Below are 27,577 nucleotides of genomic sequence, written 5' to 3' on the forward strand. Positions count from 1 at the left end.
ATCCTTTTGTATCTAATATCTATTTATTTTTTTTATTTTTTAAAAATTCGTTGGGCCCACTTAGCCCACTTAGCCTATTTAGCCCGCGGGCCGGGACCGTTTAGCCCGTTTAATTTGGGACCGATCCGGGACCGGGACCGTTTGGACCGGCCCACTTGCCACCCTTACCCTACATTTAAGATCATCAACTAGGGTATGATGTGCCCTATGTTGAAAAATGCATATAGGGATTGGTGTGCTCTATACTAGCATGATTGTGAATGCAGTTAAAATATGAGCGAAATGTGGGAAAGAACTTTAAGAAGACTTTCGTTTTTTTTGTGGGTTTTTGTGTTGTAGAGCTGTTTTCAATCTCCGCATGATTATTTTTGGTTGTACCTGCTTCTTTCAAGGTTGTCTTTGCATTGTACCTGTTTCGTGTATCTCAACAAAGAACAATTTTTAGTTCGGACCAGTGGTTGGTTTTGTGGCCTTGAGTGCTTCAGACTCTTGATCTCGGCCCATCTTCTTTTGATGATGATTTCGACTGCGGCCGGTTATTTTCGGATTACCAATTGACTTCCTGGCCCTGGGACACTTTTAGCTTTTCAAACCTTTATCGTGATGGTTAGTCGGACGGGACTTAACCTTTTCAATTTTATTTTGCCTTTGTGGGCATTTCAATTTGATTTATTTCTTCCAAAGTTCTCAATTTCAAAGCATCTGCCAATCATGGCCAGTCGGGGTTGACTTGATGTCTTTGCCGAGGCTGGGTGCCTTTTGAATATATCAGTTTTCTTCTTCTTCTTTTCTTTTTACAATAAGGTTCCAAAGAGGGTAAATAAAGAAAGATAACCGGCCCAAAGGCTTGGCAAAAGAATTAATGGTGTTTTGGGTAGTGAAAAATAAAAGCCTTCGTTATCTCAACCAGGGAATTGTTACACTGAGTAATGGGTCAAACATAGTAACTTTTGACGGCATCCGCATTGAATGTTGTCTGGGGGCGATTTCCTTTGATGTTTTCCGGGTACAATTCATATCTCCTGATGCCTTTGACTCGTACAAGTTTAAACTCTTCATTCAACCTTCAAACTCATGTGCTGAAAAATTTCAGTGGCTAGCAAACTCAAGCCCGATCACTCACAAATTTATTAAGTGTTCACAATCACCAATAACATGAAGATGTTAATTCTCAAATTGCTAACACGTATCATACTAAGCTAAACACAAATCAATCTGTTACAATTAGAGGCAGATTTTTGTTTTTACTCAAACACAGAAATATTGTCACAAAAACATACTAGATTTGACTTTGTGACATCTTATCTAAAAGCATTAATCGCGCGAAGAGCAATAATGGATCTGGACACACATAGATCTATGAAGAACCAACATGATTTCAATTTGAGGAATTACAAACTACTTAAGTGTCAGCAACACGAGTCAAGGAATGCATTTAAATTTTATAACCAAAACATGCCATATCATCATAAAACTCAATACATTTAGAGATCTATAAGAAACACTAAGTTAAAACCTGAACAACGAGAGAGATTTAGGACCAAATAAAGGTTAGAAAATTCGAAGAGGGAGCTCAGCTACGAAACCATAGAATCAACAGCGAATCAACAACAATTAATAGAGTTTTTGAGATGGAATTACTCCTTTGGAACCCAACAAGTAAGGAATAATCAGTCACAGGTGGAAACACTCTTCAAATCATTTTGAAATCCTAAGTTTTCTACTGTTTTTGGAGTCTTTGATCTCAGATCTCTTTTTTGAATTTTTTTGATTTTAGAAATTTTTGGTTTTCAGCTGTTTTTGAATACTGCTGAATTTTCAGAGTGAAATGGGTATGTGTGTGAATTGTTTAGACTGTGAATACATGCCCAAAGTGTGAGGAGGAATGCCTTATTTATAGATTATTGGTTAGGGATCTTTTAAAATTTCCCTTTTTGTTTTACCCCTCTTATTTTCAGTTTTTACTCCAACAGTCCCTAATAATAATAGACCCCTTCTACATCTTCTTTGCAAATTAATCATTTTCAACACCTTCCTCGAAGTTTCCTAAAAGATTCTCTAAGGGAGGAATTCCTTAATTATCATGTGTCTTTTCAGTATTTACCAATTTTTAGAAATTAACTTTCTTTTAACTCAATTACTACTCTTGTTTTACCACATATTTTACTAGATTTCTGGCAGTGAGCCTTAGACCAAAAGAATAATAGGCCATGTAGACCTGGGCTCAAAGCCCACTGGTAGGCCTGGCAAGTGGGCCGGTCCCGGACCTAAACGGGTTAAGTGGGCTGGTTCAAACGGGCCCGGGCCTAAACGGGTCTTTTCTAAGGACCGACCTGGAACCGGAACCGTTTGGTCCCAGGCCGCGGGTTAAACGGGCTAAGTGGGCCCAATATTTTTTAAAAATAAAATAAAAAAATAAATAAATATTAGAGACAAAAGGATGTTAAAATAAATATCTAAGATATATAGATATTCGAATATATATAGTATATAAGATGTATATATAGCTTTTATATATATATATATATATATATATATATATATAAGCTATATATACATCTTATATACTATATATAAGATGTATATATAGTATAGTATATATATTAAATGTATATATAGTATATATATATAAGATGTATATATATATATAGCATATATATATATATATGCATCTTATATATATATATATGATGCATATATATATATATATGCTATATATATATATATATATATATATAAGATGCATATATATATATATGCTATATATACATATCGATATAAGATGTATATATAGTATATTTATATATAGGCTATATTCGATATGCTATATATACATCTTATATATTATATATAAGATGTATATATAGTATAGTATAGTATATATATATATATATATATATATATATATATATATAAAAGTTATATTCGATAAGTTATATATACAGCTTATATACTATATATAAGATGTATATATAGTATAGTATAGTATATATATTAGTCTAAAGACAAAAGGATGTTAAAAATAATATCTAAGTCTAAAGATAAAAATATTGTAAAGAGATATGCCTTGTAATTTTATTATAGCATTAAAAAATATGGCAATATCTTTCTTAGTCTTCATCCTCCTATGGAATAAGCACAACAAGGTGCTAATACCACCATTGAGAAGAAAAAAAAACTAATCAAGATGTGCCAAAATATAAGTTACATAATACATACTAATTTTTGTTCATACAAGTTACATGGTATCTCTTACAAACTTCATAAATCTATCAAGGTCCGGAGGAATTTCTGTTGGTGGTGGCGGAAAAGTTGCTTGGTCATCGCCACTTTCGGGCGAAGCAACATCCTCCGCAAGTTCAGCTAGCATTTCTTCGTAAGTTTATATTTAATATCGAATATATATATATATATATAAAAGCTATATTCGATAAGCTATATATACATCTTATATATAGTATATAAGATGTATATATAGCTATATATATATATATATATATATATATATATATATATATATATATATATATATAAACTATATTCGATAAGCTATATATACATCTTATATACTACATATAAGATGCATAGTATAGTATAGTATAGTATAGAATATATATTAAATGTATAATATACATACATACATACATATATATATATATATATATATATATATATATATATATATAGCATAGGGTATTTATAGTTGAAAATAGGGAAAAAGTGTAATTATAAAAAGTTTGGGGTTAAAACAAAGTTGGAGGGGTTAAATGACTATTTTATAAATAGCCAACGGCTATATTTTAATATTTTAAATTTTTGTTTTTTTTTTAAAAAATAAAAATAAATTAGCCGTTGGGACCGTTTGGCCCGCTAAGGGACCGGGCCGGTCCCAGACCCTGGCGGGCTAACGGTCCCGGGCCTGACGAGCTCAGATCATAGGACCGACCCACGAGACTGGCCCAGAACCGCTAAAATCGGGCCAAACAGTCCTGGCCCGTTTAGCCCGTTTGGCCCGTTTGGCCCGCGGTCCCGGGCCTGGACCGGCCCACTTGCCACCCTTACCCACTGGTCTTCTGTATTTTTGACAAGTCTGTTAATGACCTAGCCTAATTTCTTTTAAATTTGAACCAAACTAACTAGGACAGTATTTAAACACTAACAAAATATATGGGAAATTTACAACAAAAATAAAAAATAAGTTAACTCATAAACTAATTAGCTAACACAAAATCGAACTAACAGAAGAATACTCTTAACTTCTAATGCTATTTGATCAATAATTAAAACATGCGATTATTCACCTATGAATTACAAACACTGACAACACATAAAAAAAGAAAAAACGTAGAAGAAAAGGAGGGAAGAGTATACCTATTGGATTAAACCGAGCTGTCAAGAGGAAATTCCGATGAGCCGGAGGATTGCTACACAAGCACCAACCAAAATTTGTCATGCCGGCCAGTGCTATATGTAGCAATAGCTCCTGCATGCTGGAGGTGATGAACGAAGAAGCTTTGAGAGGACTGGCAGGTCTACCAGAATTTGATCGGGCCCCGATGGCCACGAAATGAGACGAAACCACCACCAATCGACAATACTCATCAAGAGATGTCGATTAGTGTGAATTTTAACCTTAGACAAGTAAGAATTGAAGAGGAATCAAGAAAGGGGCAATTTCAGTTTTTCTTAAATTCTCAGGTCTACTAATCGTGGAGTTTGGGTGGATTTTTGCGAAAATGGTTGAGAAATTAGGGACGAGGAGGAGTGAGGAGTATCTGGTGAAAATTTTAGCCAATTGGCAGTGGTCCGCCGCCGTGACAATTTTCGGCGGCGGTTAGACGGTGGTCCACCGTGGCGTGAAGGCGGAAGGAGGACAGTGGGCGGCGAAAGCAATTTTCGGCCGCCCAAGAGAGATGAGAGAGGATGGGGATTAGGGGTGGTGTATAAATATTGAATTTTTATCAATCATTTTTATTATAAAGGGGAAAACAGTGAAATGACATAGTTATGTTGCGAGACTACTCTATTTAGATGGTGTGATGGCAAGATTGTTTGGACTGGGTATTGGATTGGACTGGACGGGTATTCTTAGTAAAACTGGGCCCAAAATCGTGGCCCAGTCTCATTTTGAGCTTAGTAGCCTTATCCTCCCTTCTTCTTCATTTTACAATTAGCCACTAATCAACTGACATACCATTTGCAAAATTATCCTACTAACTGATTCTATCTAATGACTTACTATAAAAATTATAAATTATCCTACTAATTATGTGAGTAAGTAGGTCCAAAAATGCAGAGTTATTAGCTAATATATTTTTATGATTTTGTGTTTAATGAAAACTGCAATTAGCAGGCATTTGGGTGCCAGCAATGCAATTAGAATCTGAAAATACGATGAATGAAATAAAAAGGTATTTTTGGTGATTTTCTATGATTTAACATGCTCTTAGTAATACAAATAATGCATACAAACTAACAAAGAAAAAATCTTTAAAGTTTCAAGAAAAATCAAAATAATTGATAATACTATTTTAGACCTTTTAGGAGCAATTTCAGGTGAGGCAAAAATTACGTGCTCACAGTAACCTGTACATGCAACCTAGTTCTTCCATATAATCAATCTGGTTTGTTAATGGTGTACCCTGTGTTGAAAAACACAACTAGGGATTGGTGTACCCTATACTGAAAAAGAGACTAGGGAGTGATGTACCCTATATTAGCAATGAGATCAGGGAATATTATACCCTACATTTAAGATCATTAACTAGGGAATGATGTACCCTATATTGGTAAAGAGACTAGGGAGTGGTGTACCCTATATAAGTAATGAGATCAGGGAATGGTGTACCCTGCATTTAAGATCATCAACTAGGGTGTGGTGTACCCTATGTTGAAAAATGTATCTAGGGATTGGTGTGCTCTATACTAGCATGATTTTGAATGCAGTTAAAATATGAGCGAAATGTGGGAAAGAATTTTAAGAAGACTTTCATTTTTTACGGGTTTTTGTGTTGTAGGGCTGTTTTCAATCTCCGCATGATTATTTTCGGTTGTACCTGCTTCTTTCAAGGTTGTCTTTGCATTGTACCTGTTTCCTGTTTCTCAACAAAGAACATTTTTTAGTTCAGAACGGTGGTTGGTTTTGTGGCCTTGAGTGCTTCGGACTTTTAATCTCGGCCCATCTTTTTTTGATGATGATTTCGACTATGGCCGGTTATTTTCGGATTACCAATTGCCTTCCTGGCCCTGGGGCACTTTTAGCTTTTCAAACCTTTATCGTGATGGTTAGTCGGGTGAGACTTAACCTTTTCAACTTTATTTTGCCTTTATGGGCATTTCAATTTGGCTTATTTCTTCCAAAGTTCTCAATTTCAAAGCATCTGCCAATCATGGCCAGTCGGGGTTGACTTGATGCCTTTGCCGAGGCTGGGTACCTTTTGAATATATCAGCTTACTTCAAACGAGAAACCTATAATCTGTCACGACCCAAAATCCCACTAGTCGTGATAGCACCTAACCCAACCCGTTAGGTAAGCCAATTTTTAACTATCCAATTCCAATAAAATTAATTAAAAGAAAATATTTAAAACTGATACATCTCCTCAAGAACTGGTAGTACAAATCATGAGCTTCTAAGAATAGAGTATACAAAGCGAAAATGAAATAAATACATAGTCTATTTGAATAATACATAAACAGAGCTTTTATAAATCTAAGGCTACCCTGAACAAGAGGCAGCTACAATAGAAACGCATGTACATCTTCAAGTCCCGCAACCAGCGAGCACAGCAACAACAACAGCCAACATCTACACGCAATGTGCAGAAGTATAGTATCAGTACAACCGACCCCATGTACTGAGTAAGTAATAAATCTAGCCGTAGGTTAAAAGTAGTGACGAGCTTCCACCAAGTCGGGTACAAAATCAATAGTCCACAACAATCCATAACAACATAAAGCAAATAATACCAGAGTAACTCAGAGACAAAATGCTCAGCCGAATCATGATTTCCAAATAGTAGTTCTTTCTTTTAAATACATCAGTGAAAACCCAAATCGTTTGCTGGAGTTTCCAATAATATAAATAGTTTGAAAACAATAAATTTCTCCCAAAATCTTGTCAATAATATATAAGATGTTTCATTTTCCTTCCGGATAACCCGTGTAAAATAAATGCATCACTATGCCCATCTGTCAAAAATGTGTGAGAAATCATGAATGATGTGATGTTGTACAGCATGAGAAAAAATACATCTCTATGCTTGTATGTCATGTGTGCATGCCAATGCGATGCAATTCAGTGATAAAATCATAAACAGCCCCTCGGGCAGAACATCACTCATATACAGCCCCTCGGGCAAACCTCACAGTCACTCGTGCCACTCGGGCATACCTCACAATCACCTTTGCCACTCGGGCATACCTCACAATCACTCATGCCTCCCAGTCACTCATCACTCGGCACTCAGCACTCGGCACTCGCACTCAGTAGGTACCTGCGCTCACTGGGGGTGTGTACAGACTCCGGAGGGGATCCTTCATCCCAAGCGCTATAATCTGCACGGACAACTCACGTGCCATCATATCAATACCTGGATCCGCACGGTCAACTCACGTGCTACGCGGACAACTCACGCGCTATGGTATAAATACCTGGACCCGCACGGTCAACTCACGTGCTACGCGGACAACTCACGCGCTATGGTATTAATATCCTCACAATCAGGCCCACGGCCTCACTCAGGTATGCTGCAGGCGGGCAGCCCCGATCCACACTCATCCTCACAATTCAGGCCCTTGGCCTCACTCAGTCATAAACCTCTCAAGCCACTCGGGCATCTCAATTAAACAGGGCATTCGGCCCAAAGCATTTTTATGCATCAAAATAGAGTCATAAAACTGAGTTATGATATGCAATGAAATGAATATGACTGAGTATGAATTTTCAATTTAACACAATAATTCACAGCAATATGACCTCTGTGGGTCCCAATAATACTGGCACATAGCCTCAACATGATTTGTAATATGCTTTTCAGCTCAATTTCTTTAACACATAAAACCGCATGGAAAATACCAAGGTTATTTAACTATAAAATTCCACATAAACAATTATGTCACAATTTCTATAGTGCACGCCCACACGCCCGTCACCTAGCATGTGCGTCACCTCCCAACAATTCACAAAATACATATATTCAGGGTTCATACCCTCAACTCCAAGATTAGAAGAGTTACTTACCTCAATCCAAGCAAATTCTTTAATCCAATAAACCTTTTTCTCGTGATTCGGCCTCCGAACGCCTCGAATCTTAGTCAAAATAATTTAATACAATCAACACGAGGTATAGAAATCAATTCCATATGAAAATGCTAATTTTCCATAAAAATCCGAAATTTAGTTCAAAACTTGCCCGTGGGGCCCACGTCTCAGAACCCGACAAAAGTTACAAAATCCGAACATCCGTTCCGATACGATTCCAACCATACAAAAATTATCAAATTCCGACATCGGATTGACCTTCAAATCTTCATTTTATATTTTTGGAAGATTTTATAAAAATCTGATTTTTCTTCCATAAATTCATGGATTCATGATGTAAATGAGTATGGAATCATGAAATATAATCAATATAGGATAAGGAACACTTACCCCAATGTTTTCCCGTGAAAATCGCCCAGATATCGCCTAAATCGAGCTCCATAAACTCAAAAATGAGTAAAAATGGCAAGAACCCCGTTTTATAGACCCTCAGTTGTTTCGGGCGTCACAGGTAGCGTGGGGCGCTGCCTGTGGCGCAGTTTCCAGTATCCCAAAATTCCCAGCGCTAGGGCTAGCGCCCAACGCTACCCTGGGCGCTCGCAGCGATGGAAAAATTGTTCCAGACACGAAAATAGGCATAACTCTCTCATACGATGTCCGAATTCAATGATTCTTTTTGCTATGGCTCCGTAATTTCAATATGGATCTAATACTTCCATAAAAACTGAATTTGGAGCTCATTTGCGTAATGTGATACCACATATTCTTAAAGAATCGACATCGAACATTTTAGGTTCAATGCCGAAACATAGCAAATCAATCCGGAATGAACTCAAATTTTGCGTACAAGTCATAAATGGAATAACAAAGCTGTTTCAATTTCAAAAATATGATTCCGACCTCGATATCAAAAAGTGAAACCCCGGTCAACCTTCCCAAAAATTTAACTTTCGGCATTTCAAGCCTAATTCCACTACGGACCTCCAAATAAGTTTTCGGACACGCTCCTAAGTCCAAAATCACCATGCGGAGCTATTGGAATCATCAGAATTTAATTTCGAGGTCATTTACACATAAGTCGATATCTGGTCACTATTTTAACTTAAGCTTTAAGCCTTTTGGAACTAAGTGTTCCAATTCATTCCAAAACCTCACCGGACCCGAACCATTTTCCCCGGCAAGTCACACAACAACTTTAAAGCCCAATTTTAGCAGTAATGGGAGAAACAAGGTTGTAATACTCAAAACGACCGGTCGGGTCGTTACATAATCGGTCTTGCATGTCTTTTCTTTGCCTTATTATTGGAACAAAACTAGATCAAAAGTGATTCAAAAAAAATTCAATTGTACAGGTGAATAAACAATTGAAGAAAAGAAAGAGTTTAAATGAGAGGTGTCCCTTTTGGGGAAAGGAAAGAAGGACTTATCTGGGAGTACATACGGACTTCAATGAACATGATATGCCTTTTGTACTTAATTCCCGATCCGTGTAAACTGTCCAACTCTTGGAAACTCATCACAACTTTTATCTTGAAACCGAGAAACCTTGCGCACGACTGTGTTGATGCCATTGTGTTGTGGATCCTCTTTCCGATCAGTAATGACCTTTGCGGGTTTTCACTAGTTGACCTCTCTCATTTTTCTTCTCACCGCCGCCTTATAGTGCCCTTTGCAAGTTTTCACTAACAAGAATCTCTCATTTTATTTTCTCTACTCACCTTCGCCTTATGGTGCCCGTGAAGGTTTTCACTAATAAGACTCATATTTTTATTTTTCTCATTTCTTGATGGCATCGAGTCCGTGACCTTTGATTTTTTAAACATTCCCGCATATTGGTCGGAAGGTCTTGAAGGGTTTTTGGTAAAAAGAACACGGGTTGAACTACAACTTTAGAACCTCTCGGCGAAATTATCGCTGAAATACCGTAACTGCTACCCCATTGTTGGTCTTTAGGGAAATGTGAATTTTTTGTTTGATGTGACAGAACCCTAGAGTGAGGCTGCCTATGTATCATTTCGGAATCAGGTTGGACGTAGTCCAATTAACATTGAACTTTGTTCTTGATTTTTGTTTTGTTTTGTTTTGTTCTTTTTCTTTTTTTTCTTTTTTTTTCTTTTCCCTTTTTTTTTCTTCTTTTCTTTTTACAACAAGGTTCCAAAGAGGGTAAACAAAGAAAGATAACTTTCTCAAAGGCTTGGAAAAAGAGTTACTGGTGTTTGGATAGTGAAAAATAAAAGCCTTCGTCATCCTAACCAGAGAATTATTGCACCGAGTAATGGGTCAAACATAATAATATTTGACTGCATCTGCATTGACTGTTGTCTCGGGTACATTTCCTTTGATGTTTTCCAGGTACAACACTCCTTTTGGCAACACTCTTGTGACAATGTATGGACCTTTCTAATTTGGGGCAAATTTTCCTTTAACTTCTTCATTATGTGGAAGGATACGTTTCAGAACGAGTTTCCCCACTTCAAACTTCATGGGTCACACTTTCTTGTTATAGGTGTGGGCCATTCTTTGTTGGTACAACTGCCCGTGACAGACTGAATCCAATCATTTTTCATCAATCAAAGTCAATTATTTCAATCGGGTCTTGACCCATTCCTCATCCTCAATCTTGGCTTCGATAATGATCCGAAGAGAGGGAATTTTCACTTCTGCTGGTATCACAACTTTAGTGCCATAAACCAATAAGTAGGGAGTAGCCCCAACTGATGTGCGCATGGTGTTGCGATATCCCAAAAGTGCAAAAGGCAGCTTTTCATGCCACTGCCTGGAACCGTGGACCATTTTCCTGAGAGTCTTTTTGATATTCTTGTTTGCGGCTTCAACGACGCCATTGGATTTGGGCCGATAAGGAGTAGAATTACGATGCGTAATTTTGAACTGCTCGTATACCTCTCTCATCAAATGGCTATTTAGATTTGTGGCATTGTCCGTAATGATAGTTTTTTTGGAATACCAAAACGGCAAATGATGTTGGAATGTACAAAGTCCACCACTGCTTTCTTGGTGATATCTTTGAAGGTAACTATTTTGACCCATTTTGTGAAATAATCAATGACAACCAAGATGAATTTGTGACCATTTGAACCTTTCGACTCGATTGGCCCAATAACATCCATGCCCCAGGTGATAAACGACCAAGGTGCTGACATGGGATGCAATGTTGAAGGTGGCGAGTGAATCAGGTCACTATGTATCTAACACTGATGACACTGAAATAGTCCTTTTCCATGGTCATCTAATAATAACCCGCTAGTAGTATTTTCTTTACAAGGAAGTAACCATTCATGTGGGGCCCACATATTCCTGAATGTACTTCGTTCATGATCCTCTCAGCTTCTCGAGAGTCCACACATCTCAACAAATTTAGATTTGGAGTTCTTTTATATAGGATTTCTCCACTTAGAAAGAAACTACTGGCAAACCTTCTAATAGTTCTCTTTCGATCTCCGCTTGCTTGTTTCAGGTATTCTTTCATTTTCAAGAACCTTTTGACATCGTGGTACCATGGCTCACCATCTGTTTCCATTTTAATTGCATTGCAGTAACCATGCCTTTCTCGGACTTGAATTTCCAACAGATCAATATGATTATTACCCGGGTATGGGAGCACTGAAGCCAAAGTAGCTAGTGCATCTACTAGCTCATTGTGGAATCGAGGAATGTATTTAAACTCAATGGACTTAAACCGTATACTGAGGTCTTCCACATATTGTCTCTATGGGATGAGTTTGATGTCTCGAGTTTCCCATTCACCTTGATCTTGCCGAATAATCAAGTTAGAATCTCCCAGGATCAATAATTCTTGCACATCCAGATCAATTGCCATGTTCATGCCCATTATGCAGGCCTTATATTCAGCGGTGTTATTGGTAAAAAAGAACCGAAGATTGGCTATGGTTGGGAAATGTTGACTAGCGGGCGAAATGAGAGTTGCCTTGATCCCTACACTTTTTGCATTTACAGCTCCATCAAAGAATATTTTCCAAGCATTGTAGTTTTCTGAAACCACTTCAACTAATTTACTTCCTCGTCTGGAAAGTAAGTGTTTAAAGGCTGGTATTCATCATCAACCGAGCTTTCGGCCAAATGATCTGTCAATGCTTGGGCTTTCATCGCAGTGCGAGTGACATTGACAATGTCAAATTCAGTGAGCAGGATTTGCCACTTTTCTAATCTTTCGGTCGGCATCGGCTTTTGGAATATATATTTTAGGGGATCCATTCTGGTTATGAGGTAAGTTGTATAAGCTAGAAGGTAGTGTCTTAGCTTCTGAGCGACCCAAGTTAGGGCGCAACATGTTCTCTCCAACAAAGTATACTTGACCTCGTAATTCGTGAACTTCTTGATCCGATAATAGATTGCATGTTCTCTTTTCCCGGATACATCATGTTGCCCCAGGACACATCCGAAAGAATTTTCCAAAACCGTCAGATACAAGAGCAAAGGTCTTCCCGTTTCGGGTGGAATCAACACAGGCGGATATGACAGATATTCTTTGATTTTATCAAAAGCCTCTTGACACTTATTCGTCCATTTAATTGTTGCATCTTTTTTCAATAGCTTGAACATGGGCTCGCAAGTCTTAGTGAATTGAGAAATGAACCTGCTAATGTAGTTCAATCTTCCGAGCGGATTCATGACCTCGTTCTTGCTTTTCGGAGGTGGCAAGTCTCGAATGGACTTTATCTTTGACGGATCCAACTCAATGCCCCTACGACTGACTATAAATCCCAAAATCTATTCAGACGGAACTCCAAATGCACATTTAGCTAGATTCAGTTTCAAATCGTACTTGCGAAGCCTTTCGAAAAACTTTCTCAAATCTGGCACATGGTCTTCTTGCATTCTGAACTTGATAATCACATCATCCATATACACCTCGATTTTCTGATGCATTATCTCATGCAAAATGGCAGTCATAGCCCTCATATGAGTTGCTCCTGAAAGGCATAACCTTGTAACAGTACGTGCCCCGGGATTTGGTAAAAATGGTCTTTTCTTTATCCTCTTCATCCATCAGAACTTTATGATACCCAGCATAACAATTCACAAAAGACTGTATTTCATATTTGGCAAAGTTATCAATGAGGATGTGTATATCTGGTAAGAGGAAGTTGTCTTTAAGACTCGCTTTGTTCAGATCCCGATAATCAACACATACTCGGGTTTTCCAATCTTTCTTTGACACTGGTACCACGTTAACCAACCACGTGGTGTATCGAACAACTCGGATCACACCGACTTTCAATTGTTTTTTGATCATTTCCTTTATCTTATCACTGATATCAGTTTTGAATTTTCTTTGCTTCTATTGGATAGGTGGAAAATCGGGGTGTGTAGGCAGTTTGTGTACCACCAAATAACATTTCGTCCTGGCATATTATCATACGACCATGCAAACACATCTTTGAACTCAAATAACAATTGGATCAAGACATCCCTAGTTTTCTGATTCGTATGGATGCTTATCTTTGTTTTCTTGACCTCTTATGAGTTTCCCAAATTAATTGGCTCGCTTTCATTTAAGTTCAGCTTAGGGTTATTCTCAAATTATTTCAATTCTCTGTTTATTTCAATAAAAGCCTCATCTTCATCATATTCTGCTTCTTGATTCATTATTTTGAAGTTAGACAATATTTTAGAATCTGGGCATGAAGTCCGCAAGCATGTCATGTTATTAAAGTCCTCATTAATAGAACTGAAAAGAAGATAAGAAAAATAACAAAATCAGGAAAAAGACAAAGACAATCATGGACGATGAAATATTAATTTCATTTCATTGAATTTGAAAGATAGAAGGGTTTACATCATAAAGTAATACAGTAAAGTAAAAATATTCGGATTACGCCCTGAAATAACCCGAAATGTAGAAAAGATAGCAAGACTGACTACCTGTCTGACAGGGAATGGGGCAACATCCTAATTTTTGAGCTTGAAATCAGGGCCCACATATTGCACCTTGGCATGGCTTGTGCCTCCCCCAGGCTAGACCATATTTGACTCATATAGCATCTGTTTCAGAACTCCACAAATCTTATTTATTTCCTCGGCCATGAAGGCCTCTTCCTCTTCTTCCTCATATTTTGGTTTGACAAAGGACCGTGAGAGATGTGGGATAAGCTTTGAAAGGACCCATACTTTGTGTTCCTTGGCCCATCTTATGTCAGCTGACGAGGGTTGGAAACCTAGCCCGGAGGTCTTCTCATTCGTGATTGGAGAGATGGCCTGAGTAATGCCCTACAAAGATGCCCCCAGCACCTTTCCGGGATTGTACCCATTTCTGATCATTTGAGTGACGACCATAACTGTGGCGCTTGATAAACAAGGCTGAGTCAGCGGGGCCCCCTTCTTCAAATTGGTTAGCTACCATAATTTAAAAGGCATGGTAGACAATATGTTCACTGCCTTCTCTTGCTTCAAGGTATGTGAATGAGGGGTCCCGATAGATGGATTGCTCATCCTCTCCATGGACGATAATTTCCTGATTGTAGTGCAATTTTCTGATTGTCGTGCTCAAAGTTGACCATCTAGCAAAGCGTGGAGGGAGTAGCTCTGACAAAATGGATCTAGGGTCTGTCAAGGAGAAAGTTATAAGATGTCTCCATGTCCAGCCCTTGATAGGTCACCTCAAAATCCACTGGGCCAATAGTCAAAACCAAGTTAATTTCACCAATATTGTCCCTCTTGATTCCATCAAAAGCTCAAACATAGACATTATTGGCACGGATCTGTTCCGTACCAATTTCTATTATTTAGAGTGTTGATAGAGGATAAATATATACTCTTGATACACCATCCAACATAACCCTTTTCATGTAATATCCTTCGCACTTAACAGTCAAGTGAAGGGCTGTGTTGTGTGCAATTCTCTCTGCAGACAATTCACTGTTGCTAAAAGATATTTTATTGACTTCAAAGAATCTTTAGGACATCCTCTCCAGCGGTGACACAGTTGCCTCATCTGATATGTAAGCCTCATTCAGAGTCTTAAGAAATACCTTTCGATGTTCCTCCGAACTCAACATCAGAGACAAGAATGATATTTGAGAGGGGGTCTTTCGGAGTTGATCGACTATTGAGTATTCTGGAGCTTTCATTTTCTTGAAGAACTCTTCAGCTTCGTCATTTCTAACGGGTTTCTTTGGAGGCATTTGATTATCCCTGTTTTGCTTGGCTTTTCTCAACTTGTCCGGGCTATAGTACCTCCCAGTCCAGGTCATTTCATTCACCTCTCCTTCGATTTGTTTCCCCTTATAGGTAACAACAATTTTATTGTAGTTCCAGGGGACTGCCTTAGTATCTTTCACTTGACTCTGGGGTGCGGGTATGATGACCACAGGCTCCTCGACCCCCGCACCACCTGTGGTGGTCCTCTTGGTATGTACAACTTGGGTACATTCATCGTAAGCTTTATCTCATCAACTTTCTTTGGGATATTGAGGAAATGTTGTTCTGTCCCTGATGCTTTTGGTACATAAAGAACCAATTTCTTTTCTGGAGCACGATCAATTTTGGTTTCAACGACCTGAGGGACCAAAGTTTCCTTCTTTTCAGGCTTTGTGACTGCTTTGGATTTCAACTCAGATGTATCAATGGCGATAATGGCTTTCAGCACTATATTAAACTCTAGATCATCACAGATCATCCCGATGACTGGCCCATTGTTATGAGCGGTCAATGGATTGTTAGTTATATTAGGGACCTCTTCTTTCCTAAGAACTATTGCTTTGGCCTCAATCAAGTCATCTATTGCCCTTTTGAGGGTCCAACAGTCTTCTGTGTCATGGCCCACCACCCCCGAACGTTACTCACATCTAGCATTGGCCTGGTATGAACGCGATTCAAAGTTTGGCTGATTTGGAACCACGGGTTGTAGTAAACCCAATCTAGTCAGCTTCTGAAATAAACTTGAGTATGACTCACCAATAGGGGTGAACTGGTTTCTACTGGGGGATCCCTCAGATCGGGGTTGTATTGGGGTACATTTTGTTGAGGATGGAAATTATATAGAGCTTGGTAGGGACAGAAATATTTGGAGGTGGAGCTCTATGTTGGTAGTTTTGTGGTCGTGTATAGGGTTGCGCGTTGATCACCGCATAGTGAGGTGGTGCCACGACATATGCAACATCCTGATGAGGTAAATAATGTTGTGGGGTTCTGTGAGGCATATATGTTTGGTTAAAAGATCTTCGGGGCCCCCTCGAACTCGAAGCCAGATTGGCTCCCTCTCCTCTCTTCTTTCTATTTGCCAAACCCCCGAGCCATTTTGAATAGCCTGTGATGTGGCTTTAAAGGCAGCCTGACTCAAGATTCGGCCTATTTTTAAACCATTCTCTACCTTCTCCTCGATCTTGGTGGCCTCAGCAAACTGCTTTCCCATGGACGACATCGTATTTTGGAAATATTTTGGTTGTTGGTATTGTAGAAACACCGTGATCATTTTGATCTCATCCATCAGAGGCTTTACCCTTGTGGCCTGCTCTCTCCACTTGATTACCTATTCATGGAAACTTTTCGTGGGTTTATTCTTCAAATTGGACAAAGAGTTTCTATTAGGTGCAATGTCCATGTTGTATTTGTAAGGCCCCATAAACCTTCTCCTAAACCCCCGGATTCCATGATGCAAAAGTAGGCGTAGAGGTTAATAATAGTAGAAATTCTTCGCGTCGAGCTTGTTCGCCGCGGTTCAGACTTTTTGTATTGTACAGTGCGATGGGAGTTGAAGGAAAATGTTGGGCTGAAGTACGCATTTCTGCGCCCTATTCCGCGGCTGCAGAACCACTCTGCGGACCACACACTGGTTGCAGAGTGGGGCCATTATGCGACCGCATAAATATTTCGCGGGCCACATTCTTGTCGCATATCCCACCTTGGGATTTTTTGGAGGGAGGTTTTGCGGTGCACTATGTGACCGCAGAACAATTCTGCGGTGCATTATGCGACCGCAGAACAGGTGTACGGGCCGCATAGTGATCGCAAACCAGACCAGTTTCTTTCCAGTTCTGGCCCCCATTTTTGCGGTTATTTCGCGGACCGTATAACTACTATGCGGTCGCATATGCGACCGCAGAACCCGTTCCAGAGATTCAATTTTGGGGTTTTTAAACCCGACCCTATTTTGTTAAAACACATCCCTTGGACCATTTTGATAATATTTTCTGATATTTTTAGAGTGAGAGAGAGGGTCTTAGAGGGAGAAGTGATCTTCATCACATTGCTCTTCAATTCTCACATAAAATCTTGAAGATTATCAAGAGAGACATCTAGGTCTTTTTCCTAAGAGGTAAGATTCTATCACCCAAACTCTTAATTTCAAAATGTAACTAGAATGAGCCATTAGTAAGGTAATTCATGGGGATGGGAGTTCTTACCTTGCATGCATGTATCCTTGTAGTATGTGGGAAGATTGTGAGATAAAAATGATAGAGAATAGGTTGGGGAATGATGGAATCTTCCACAAAAGGGCCTTAAAACATTGATGCACACCTAGTGTTTGATAATATGCTCAAATGAGCTAGAATCATGATCATCTTCCTAATTTACGTCCAACTTGTTATATTTCTAAAATAAATTGAAGTTTCTAAGAATTCCGGATCATTTTAGAGTTTGAGAAATTGAGGTATGTTGGCTAAACTCTCCTTCTTCTTAGAATCAAACCCCACGGTGTTTATGTAGTTGGAGTAAGCCCTTGATCATTATAGAATTGGCGATTTCTAATGCGTTTGTGTTGGAGAATGTAAGTTCAATATTTATTCTAAATGCTTCATCATGATATCTTGTTATTTGAGGATGCATTCAAAATGTGGAACATGTGCTAGCAATGTTAAGACTTTATGTCAAGATCAAAATAAAGATTGTTATGCCAAATTGTATGAAAAGCCTCTATGTGCCCAAGATTTCCTAAATTGCCCATATGTGAATTTAACGTCTTGAATGGGAAGCCTTATTGTTGTTGATAATAATAATGTTGGGATGTGGAAAAGAACTTGAATTATGAAATACGGTCTAGCGCCAAGAATAAATTCATAATTGGGGCCACTCGTGCCATTATATTGAAAGTATGGGAAAGAAATATGAATTGAGATGACTGATTGAATATGGGTGATGTCTCAAATGAGATGGCTTAGCCGATCGGGCCAAGATCGGACTCCGTTGTAAGAACACAGTGGTATTGTGTGCGAAATTATAAATATGGTTGATGTCTCAAATGAGATGACCTAGCCGATCGGGCCGAGATCGGATTCTGTGTAAGATCACGGTGGTATTGTGGATGAAATTGTGAAAATGGTTGATGTCTCAAATGAGATGGCCTAGTCGATCGGGCCATGATCGAACGCCATGCCGCACACATGGTGGAACTGTGCTGGAAATTATAATGAAATTAAGATGACCTAGCCGATCGGGCCGATATCTGACTCCGTGTAAGAATATGAAGGTATTGTGAATTGTGAAATATCGGTACTAAAGACCACCCAACCTAATAATATGAAAATTGACTCAAAAATGTATATGATCCTTAACTTGTTATTTTAATATTATTTGAAGCCCTTATTGAATTCTTGACTGTTCCTCTTGTATTATTATTCATTCTATTGAGTTGGTGTTTAGCTTTATATACTAGTGCTATTCGACGGTACTAACGTCCTTTTTGCCGGGGGCACTGCATCTTTAAATGGATGTAGGTGGTTACATAACAGACAATGTTGATTACATATAGTGCTGCATCCTCTTCTCAGTGGACTCGGTGAGCCCCATTCCATTCCGAGTTCTTGTATTGTACCTTTTATTCATATTGTGGTAACTTTTGAGATATAGCCGGGGCCTTGTTGCCGGCACCATCTTTACTCTCTTTTGTATCTTTAGAGGCTCTATAGATACTATATGGGTTGTATATGGGTGTTGGGAATGTTAAACAAGTATATGTTGTTTTTGATCACTTGTTCCACTCAGACTATAAGAATCAGTGTATTTTGAGACTTAAAGGCGAAATAGCTAATGAAACAGATTAATGTTGTATGTATGAAATTCCTTATGTCTAATTAATGAAATCACGTCTTTTTTTGATCATGGGTTAATTGGGTAGATAGTATCTAACAGGCTTGTTCGGCCGGGTTCACTCGATTGAGCACCGGTCGCGCTTCTCGAGATTGGGACATGACAAACTTGGTATCAGAGCCTAAGGTTTTAAAGTATCCTAGGATGTCTCAGAGCCGTGTCTGGTAGAGTCCTTATCTGTGTGTTGTCGACCACATCTATAAGTTGGAGGCTACTTGGACATTTAGGAACAATACCCTTATTTGATATTCTGGATCGTGCGATGAAACTAAATGTGCAACTGTTCCTCCTCTAACTCGTGCATTCCTTTACTTTCAGTATGTGGCACCTAAGAGGAGAGCAAGAACTGGCCAAGGAGCCAACACCGCATTAGGAGTGGCAGTTGACCCTTTATTTAATGATGCGGGTGAACACCCGAAAGGTGAGGATAATCCCCCGACTGCTACACTACCTAATTCCACTACACCGGCCCAGGCCACACCCAGAGGCGGAGCTAGGGATTTAAGTGTGTGGGTTCTAAATTTTAAAATAAAACACTGCTTTCAGCGGGAATCGAACCCCCATCTTTCTCAGCGAACCCACAACCCTTACCGTTGAACCAAGACCCCTTTTGTTACTGGGTTCGGCAGTATATATTTCTATAGATTTAGTAAATATTTCAATACAAATACAAGGTTCTGAAAAAAGTCACTGGGTTCGCCCAAACCCGCACCCACTACTGTAGCTCCGCCCCTGGCCACACAAGTTCCTACACCTACTGAAGGTGCGACAGTTCCTCCACCTGATATTCCGATTCCACCTCCAGCCCAACTTCCGGTTCTAGAATTTTTGGTGGGGATCTTCGGGGAGCTATTTAGATGCTGACACGGATAGTGGATTCTCAAGCCCAGCGATCAAATGTTGCACCCACTTCGTCTAGCCAACAAGGGGATTCTACTAGTTCTACGGTGAACAGATTTCTGTAGTTGGATCCTCCGGTGTTCATGGGTGCTAATCTCGAGGAGGACCCACAGGACTTCGTTGATGAGATGCATAAGACTCTCTAGGTAATGCGCGCTACTAAGACGGAGGAAGTGGAGTTGGCCGCCTACCATCTGAAGGGGGTGGCATATTCATAGTTTGAGCTATGGGAGGACATTCGGGAGGAGGGAGCCCTCCAGCGAGATGGAGTGAGTTTGTTGATGCCTTTATAGACCATTTCTTGCCTGTTGAGACTAGGGCAGCCCGTGTCGCAGAGTTTGAGAATCTTAAGCAAGGGAGTAAGAGTGTGTGGGAGTATCACATGGAGTTCACGCGCCTGTCAAAATATGCTATTCACATGTTGCTTATTATAGAGGCTAGAGTGCGCTGGTTTGTGCAGGGCCTTAGCCCCTTGGTTATCAATGAGGCCGCTACACCTGCCTTGAATTCAGACATGAACTATGGGAAAATGGTAGCATTTGCTCAAGCTACAGAAGACCGTAAGTTGAAGAACATGAGAGAGCGAGAGGGTACCAGCAAGGCCCGGTCCACGGGCAACTTTGGGGAGTCGTTTGGTGGGGGGAGATCAACTTTCAGGGGAGGCTCATCCAGGCCAACCCATTCTCATGCTCAGTCTTCAGCTAGTACACTACCAGCGGGGCACAATCAGCAGCATGGGAGTCTCTTCAGGCCCAATCAGGGCAGTAGGGAACCTCACCATCAGGGCCGACCAGGAGGGAGATTCCCGCAACAACGGAGGCCCCCATTCCCCTGGTGTGGGAGGATGCACTCAGGGATCTGCTACATAGACTTACCTATATGTTACGGGTGTAGATTGAGGGATCATATTTAGAGGGAGTGTCGTTCATCCCGCCAGGGTACGGGCAGGGGCACAACACAGCCATCCAGTTCTGCAACTGCTACATCTTCAGCACCCCCTCCAGCTCGAGGCACTCTAGCATCAGCAGGGCGTGGTGAAGCTAGGGGTTCCGCGCATAGTTCAGGAGGACCCAACCATTTCTATGATATGAGCGGTCGCTAGAATGCAGAGGCTTCTCCAAATGTTGTTATATGTATATTGACTGTCCAAACTCATGATGTATATGCTCTTATTGATCCCAGTTCCACCTTGTCCTATGTTACCCCTTATGTTGCTATGGAATTTGGGATAGAACCGGAATAACTCCTTGAGACGTTCTCTGTATCTACTCCGGTTGGCGAGTCTATTGTGGCCGCATGAGTTTATAAGGGTTGTGTTGTCACGGTGTGTGGTCGGGACACCGTGGCTGATCTCATTGAATTGGGGATGGTTGATTTTGATGTAATTATTGGAATGGATTGGCTTTATTCATGTTTTGCCAAGCTCGATTGCCGAACTAGAACTGTGAGGTTTGAGTTTCCTAATGAGCCAGTTATTGAGTGGAAGGGGGATAATGTGATACCAAAAGGTAGGTTTATTTCTTACCTTAAGGCCACAAAGATGATTAACGAGGGGTGTATTTACCATTTAGTCCAAGTTACGGACACCACTGCTGAGGCACCTACCCTCGAGTCAGTGCCAGTTGTGAATGAATTTCTGGAGGTCTTTCCTGATGAGCTCCCCGGGATTTCGCCAGACATGGAGATTAATTTTGGGATTGATGTGATGCCAGGCACACAACCTATATCTATTCCGCCCTATAGGATGGCAGCAACAGAATTGAAGGAACAATTGAAGGATTCGTTAGAAAAGGGTTTCATCTGACTGAGTGTATCACCATGGGGCGCACCGGTCCTCTTTGTGAGGAAGAAAGATGGATCATTGAGGATGTGCATTGACTACCAGCAGCTCAACAAAGTCAAAATCAAAAACAAATACCCACTACCAAGAATAGATGATTTGTTTGATCAGTTATAGGGTGCTAGATACTTCTTCAAAATTGATTTACGATTCGGGTACCACCAATTGAAGATCAGGGAGCAGGATATTCCCAAAACAGCTTTCAAAACCTGGTATGGGCACTTTGAATTTCTGGTAATGTATTTTGGGCTAACAAATGCCCCAGCAGCTTTCATGGATCTTATGAATCCGGTTTTCAAGCCTTTCCCTGACTCCTTTGTGATAGTGTTCATTGCCGATATTCTTGTGTATTCACGAGATCAGGAGGACCATGCCGATCATCTCAAGGCATGCGGGGTAGAAAATCTTCTCTCAAAAAGAGGCAGTTTTACAGACCCTTCATCTACACTAATTGTATGCAAAGTTTTTAAAGTGCGAATTTTGGCTCGAATCTGTCACATTCTTAGGTCATGTTGTCTATAGAGAAGGAATCAAGGTTGATCCTCAAAATATTTCAGCAGTAAAGAATTGGCCCCGACCTACAACGCTAACTGAGATTGGCAGATTCTTGGGCTTAACAGGGTATTACAGGAAGTTTGTGGAGGGGTTCTCTACTCTTGCCTCTCTGTTGACTAAATTGACTCAGAAGGCAGTTAAGTTCCAATGGTCCGATGCTTGTGAAAGGAGCGTCCAGGAGTTGAAATCGAAATTGACTACGACACCGGTGTTAACCCTGCCATAGGGTACAAAATGGTTTATGGTATATTGCGATGCTTCAAGAATTGGTCTTGGGAGTGTATTAACGCAACACGATAATGTTATAGCATATGCTTCTAGGCAACTCAAAAATCATGAAAAGAATTATCCAACACATGACTTAGAACAGGCGGTGGTTGTTTTTGCATTGCAATTTGGCGTCACTATTTGTATGGGGTCCATGTGGAGGTATTCACGGACCACAAGAGGGTTCAATATATTTTCAAACAAAAGGAGATGAATCTGAGGCAAAGAAGATGGCTTGCGTTACTCAAGGATTACGACATCGATATTCTATATCACCCAGGGAAAGCCAATGTTGTGGCAGATACTCTTAGCCAGAAATCTATGGGTAGTTTGGCTCACTTGGAGGTATATCAAAGGCCATTGTCCAAGGAAGTCCATCGATTGGCTAGTTTGGGAGTTCGTCTTACGGACTCTAGTGAAGGAGGGATAATTGTGCAAAATAGGGTTGAATCATCACTTGTTGTGCAAGTCAAAGAGAAACAATACAACGATCCATTTTTGGTGCAATTGAAGGAGGGGATTCAAAAACATAAGACTACGGCTTTTGCTCTTGGGATGGATGATGGTACACTAAGGTACCAAGGGTGACTATGTGTTTCGGATGTAGATGGTCTCCGGGAAAGATTCATGACTGAGGCTCACGCTTCTAGGTATTCTGTACATCTAAGTTCTACAAAGATGTATCATGACCTCAAGGAAACCTATTGGTGGAATGACATGAAAAGGAATGTGGCAGACTTTGTGACAAGGTGTCCGAATTGTCAGCAAGTGAAGGCCGAACATCAACGGCCTAGTGGGTTGGCACATAACATAGAAATTCCAATGTGGAAGTGGGAGATGATTAATATGGATTTTGTGGTAGGATTACAGTGCACTCTGTGCAAGTTTGACTCAATTTGGGTGATCGTGAACCGACTCACAAAATCAGCACACTTCTTGCCTGTTAAATCTACCAACACAGCGGAACAATATGCTCAGTTGTATATCAAGGAAATAGTCAGACTACATGGCACTCCAGTTTCTATCATATCCGATCGAGGGGCTCAGTTCACGGCCAATTTTTGGAAGACATTTCAGCAAGGTCTGGGTACTCAGGTGAATCTTAGTACATCCTTCCATCCATAGACCGATGGGCAAGCAGAGCAGATTATTCAGACGCTTGAGGACATGTTGCGTGCTTGTGTTCTTGATTTTAAGGGTGGCTAGGATGATCATTTTCCACTCATAGAGTTTGCTTATAACAACAACTTTCATGCAAGTATTCAGATTGCACCATTTGAGGCATTATATTGTAGGAGATGTAGATCTCCCATTTGGTGGTTCGAGATTGGGAAAGCAGAGTTGATAGGGCCAAACCTTGTACATCAGGCTATGGAAAAAGCTAAGATCATAAAGGAACGGTTGAAAACTGTCCAGAATCGTGAAAAATGCTATTCGGATGTTTGTCGCAAAGACTTAGAGTTCAAAGAAGATGATTGGGTATTCTTGAAGGTTTCCCCCATGAAGGGTACTATGCGGTTTGGGAAAAAAGGGAAATTGTATCCGAGGTATGTCGGGCCATTCGAAATCACTCAGAGAATTGGCCAGGTGGCGTACAAGCTTGAGCTACCATGTGTCTATGTTGAAGAAGGTAGTTGGAGATCCGTCAGCTATTGTGCCGGTTGAGACCATTGAGGTTAATGAAGAATTATCATATGAATAAATTCTAGTTGCCATTCTTGATAGGCAAGTCCGAAAGTTGATGAATAAAGAAATTGCCTCCGTGAAGGTGTTATGGCGAAACCAAGAGGTTGAAGATGCCAGTTGGGAGGCCGAGGAAGAGATGAAGAAGAAGTATCCTTACTTATTTGAATAGTTGTGTAATCCTTTTATGAACTTGTCGCCTATGAATTTTGTATCATTTGTTCAGTTAATGTAAAGGTGTTACTTTTGATTATATGTTGTTTAAATGAGGCCACGGTTGGTGTTGTTATGAGTTATGCTACATTGTTGGATTCTGTACATGTTGTTAGGATGTCATTCTGGGGCTCTCTGACAGGTGGATAGGCCTAGTTACAAAGGAAACTATAGCGAAAGTTTTGGAAATTTGAGGAGTTAGTTAAATTTGGGACTGCTGGTGTGAGGTATGGAAAACTGAGTTGTACAAGGTACTAATAATGGACCCGAAACCACTCAGCGGACCGCAGACTGGTCTCAGAGTGGAGCAGATTTCTGGGGAATTTTTGATGTCCAATTTCACGGCCATTATGCGACCGCATAAACGTTTCACGGGCCGCATTCCTGTCGCATATCCCACCTTGGGATTTTTCAGAGGGAGGTTCTGCGGTGCACTATGCGACCGCAGAACCATTATGCGGTGCATTATGCGACTACAGAACAAGACTGCGGGCCGCATAGTGATCACAAACCAGACCAGTTTCTTTTCAGTGCTGGCCCCCATTTTTGCGGTTATTTTGCGGACAGCATAACCACTATGCGGTCGCATATGCGACCTCATAACCCATTCCAGAGCTTTAATTTTGGGGTTTTTAAACCCGACCCTATTTCGTTAAAACATCTCCCATGGACCATTTTGATCATATTTTCTGATATTTTTAGAATGAGAGAGAGGGTTCTAGAGGGAGAAGTGATCTTCATCACATTTATCTTCAATTCTCACTTAAAATCTTGAAGATTATCAAAAGAGGCATCTAGGTCTTCTTCCTAAGAGGTACGATTCTATCACCCAAATTCTTAATTTCAAAATATAACTAGAATGGGCCATTAGTAAGGTAATTCATGGGGATGGGAGTGCTTACCTTGCATGCATGTATCCTTGTAGTATGTGGGAAGATTGTGAGCTAAAAATGATAGAGACTGGGTTGGGGAATGATGAAATCTTCCACAAAAAGGGCCTTAAAACATTGATGCATACCTAGTATTTTATAATATACTCAAATGAGCTAGAATCATGACCATCTTCCTAATTTTGATCCAACTTGTTATATTTCTAAAATAGATTAAAGTTTCTAAGAATTCCGGATTATTTTAGAGTTTGAGAAGATCAATTGAGGTATGTTGGCTAAACCCCCCTTCTTCTTAGAATCGAACCCTACATGTTCATGTAGTTGTAGTAAGCCCTTGATCATTATAGAATTGGCGATTTCTAATGTGTTTGTGTTGGAGAATATAAGTTCAATATTTATTCTAAATGCTTCATCATGATATCTTGTTATTTGAGGATGCGTTCAAAATGTGAAATATGTGATAGCAATGTTAAGACTTCATGTCAAAATCAAAATAAAGGTTGTTATGCCAAATTGTATGAAAAGCCTCTATGTGACTAAGATTTCCTAAATTGCTCATATGTGAATTTAACGTCTTGAATGGGAAGCCTTATTGTTGTTGATGATAATAATATTGGGATGTGGAAAAAAACTTGAATTATGAAATACGGCCTAGCGCCAAGAATAACTTTATAATTAGGGCCATTCATGCCATTATATTTAAAGTAAGGGAAAGAAATATGAATTGAGATGACTGATTGAATATGGGTGATGTCTCAAATGAGATGGCCTAGCCAATCGGGACGAGATCGGACTCCGTGTAAGAACACGGTGGTATTGTGTGCAAAATTGTGAATATGGTTGATGTCTCAAACGAGATGGCTTAGCCGATCGGGCTGAGATTGGACTCCGTGTAAGAACATGGTGGTATTATGGATGAAATTATGAAAATGGTTGATGTCTCAAATGAGATGGCCTAGTCGATCGGGCCGTGATCGAACGCCATGCCGCATACATGATGGCACTGTGTTAGAAATTATAATGAAATTGTGGTAATGTCTCAAATGAGATGGCCTAGTTGATCGGGCCGAGATCGGACTCCGTGTAAGAATACAGAGGTATTGTGAATTGTGAAATATCGGTACTAAAGACCACCCAACCTAATAATATGGAAATTGACTCAAAAACGTATATGATCCTTAACATGTTGTTTTAATATTATTTGAAGCCCTTATTGAATTCTTGGCTGTTCCTCTTGTATTATTATTCATTCTATTGAGTTGGTATTTAGCTTTACATACTAGTTCTATTCGACAGTACTAACGTCCCTTTTGCCGGGGGTGCTGCATCTTTAAATGGATGCAAGTGGTTACATAGCAGACAATGTTGATCACAGATAGTGCTGCATCCTCTTCTCAGCAGACTCGGTGAGCCCCTTTTCATTCCGTGGCCTTGCATTGTACCTTTTATTCATATTATGGTCACTTTTTGAGGTATAGCCAGTGCCTTATTGACGGCACCATCTTTACTCTCTTTTGTATCTTTAGAGGCTCCGTAGACACTATGTGGGTTGTATATGGGTGTTGGGAATGTTAAACTAGTATATGTTGTGTTTGATCACTTGTTCCACTTAGACTATAAGAATCGGTGTATTTTGAGACTTAAAGGCGAAATAGTTAATAAAATGAATTAATGTTGTGTGTATGAACTTCCTTCTGTCTAATTAATGAAATCACGTCTTTTCTTGATCATGGGTTAATTGGGTAGATAGTATCTAACAGGCTTGCTCGGCCGGGTTCACTCGGTTGAGTGCCAGTCGTGCTTCCCGATATTGGGGCGTGACAGTATTAGAACTGACAGATGAAATCCCGGGCTAGATCATCCCATACGTGACAATGGGCAATTTTCTGATCCATATAC

At 39.9% G+C, this 27,577-nt stretch overlaps 1 long non-coding RNA gene across 1 annotated transcript; it reads right to left on the reverse strand.

Moving 5' to 3' along the window:
• Nucleotides 1–719: 719 nt before the first annotated feature.
• On the reverse strand, nt 720–4,986 carry LOC107789067 (uncharacterized). Its single transcript, XR_001648764.2, has 2 exons — nt 4,372–4,986; nt 720–1,064 (listed from the first exon to the last, which is right to left on the reverse strand). It is a non-coding gene; the product is annotated as an uncharacterized LOC107789067 (long non-coding RNA).
• Between the last annotated feature and the right edge of the window lie 22,591 nt (nt 4,987–27,577).

Source organism: Nicotiana tabacum, chromosome 9 (assembly GCF_000715075.1).
Source record: "Nicotiana tabacum cultivar K326 chromosome 9, ASM71507v2, whole genome shotgun sequence".
Taxonomy (NCBI): Eukaryota; Viridiplantae; Streptophyta; class Magnoliopsida; order Solanales; family Solanaceae; genus Nicotiana; species Nicotiana tabacum.